The following is a 2,059-nucleotide window of genomic DNA, read 5'->3' on the forward strand; positions in this document are numbered from 1 at the left end:
GCTGCTTGATTTGTGTTTCTATGTATGGGTAAGTCTTTACGTGTTTTTAACCTGTGCAGATAGGTTGTCTCTCTAGTTTACAGCAGTTGGTACATAATGATACAATTAGTTTAACTGAAGAAAATGAGAAACGTTTTTTATTTGGAAACATTAAGGAAACTTCAGATAGTGAGTGTCACAAGAATTTAATTTAAAATGTAGGTTTCTGAAAATGTGGTTATTTTGTTTAATTAACATGGTGAAGACATAAACCAAAAGGAAAAGAAGCAAACTCCTTTACACCAGATTGTATCAGGTGCTACCTCAGGCGGTAATTAAAAAGTGAGAGTTGTGTGTCTGTACCTAGGTGTAGCCCCAGTGTTAGTGCTTCTGTGGCTGAATCGGCCTGTGCAGGCATACTCACAAAGACCAGCCAAGTCAGTACATTAAGTGCCTGAGGGTTGTCATTTCAATACTCGGAAAGTCTTTCAAGGCAGGATACAGTTTAATAGTAGACCATATTGGGGCATTTCACATCTGTTATCACTGCTGATCTTCTGTGTGAGGGGGCATTCTCCATTTTTTGACTTGCTCCGTCCAATTTGGTTGCCATTAGTCACATGGCTATTTAAGTTAATTAAAATGAAGTACAATCAAAAATTCAGTTTCTCAGTCATGCTAGCTTCACTTCAACTGCTCAACAGTCACATGTAGCTAGTGGCTGTCATACCAGACGGTGTAGAGAACATGTCCGTCACCACACCAAGTTCTGTTGGACAGCACTGGTCTAGATAGACTGTCTCAGGTTGAGTGAGTTGCTCAGTAGTGTCGTAGGATTTTAAATCCAGGTTTTTCTGATACTAAGACTTATGCCCTTTAGTACTGTCTCCCTGCCATTAACATATTTCCAAGAGACTTTGGGCAGAACAGAGGCAGAACCAGGTTCTAACAGCAGGAAAGAGAAATTGGGCAGGAGAGAGTGAGGGAAGAAGGTTTGGAGAGGCCAGGACCCGGCAGGCCACATGCAGGGTGGCAAGGTGGGTGTGTGGAAAAGCCTTGGCTCCTTCCTTCTTCTAACACCTTTTATTTTGAAGTCTTTACCACTGGCAGCTCAGCGTACTACCTTTACAAAAACATTTACAAGGCTGGGCTGGTGATTCATGCCTCTCATCCCAGCACTTTGGAAGGCTGAGACAGTAGAATTGCTTGAGCCCAAGAGTTCAAGACTAGCCTGAGCAACATAGTGAGACTCTGTCTCTACAAAACAAAACAAAAATTTAAGTTTTTAAAAGATTTTTACCAAAAAACCTCTCTGCTCTTCCCATTCCACCCCCTAGTTTTGCTTCAATGCCATTGGAAGACCAGGAAGCAATCTTAAGAGGGACTCTGAGGCTTGTTAAACTCACATTTGGGTTTGCTTTCATTTATTTTGGAGTTGTGGTTTATTTTCATTTTTCTTGAGTAAAAGTCTTCTTTTAATGGCCATATTTTATCTGCTAGAAAAATATTTTGTGCCATGTCCAAAAGCAAAGCAATTATTTTTAGGCGTTGGGCTTTGAGCTGTAGTTATTAGAGCTCAAAATCTGTGATTTGCAGTGGTTGTCATGTACCTAAGCAAACACTTGGGAGTGCAGTTTGATTCTGTCTTTATGGAGACCAACCTCCAGGAATATAGTCTTGCCTTTGACATGGTAAATCCATGTTTGTTTTGTTTTGTTAATTCAAAGCAGCACAATAATGTGGAAAAAGTATAGCCTAGATCTGAAGCCTAGATCTTATCTTGGCACAGCAAGTTAAGTTCTTGAGCCTCAGTTTCCTCACCTTAAAACTTGAGGCTATTACTTGTCTTAGTTATTTAATTAGATATTTCAGATGTACAAAAAATAGAAAATATGACACAGCTGTATTAAACTAGGTGTACTGATTACCCAGTTTAATAACTAAAGCATTACCAATGCAACTGAACACCCATATACCCTCCCTGTTCTCCTTCCCCTCCCTTGTGCAACTAATAACTATTGTGTCTTTGATGTTTATCATCCCCATGCAAGTTTATTTTACTTTTGATATATATTTTTGA

Source organism: Macaca mulatta, chromosome 2 (assembly GCF_049350105.2).
Source record: "Macaca mulatta isolate MMU2019108-1 chromosome 2, T2T-MMU8v2.0, whole genome shotgun sequence".
In the NCBI taxonomy this organism is placed as follows: Eukaryota; Metazoa; Chordata; class Mammalia; order Primates; family Cercopithecidae; genus Macaca; species Macaca mulatta.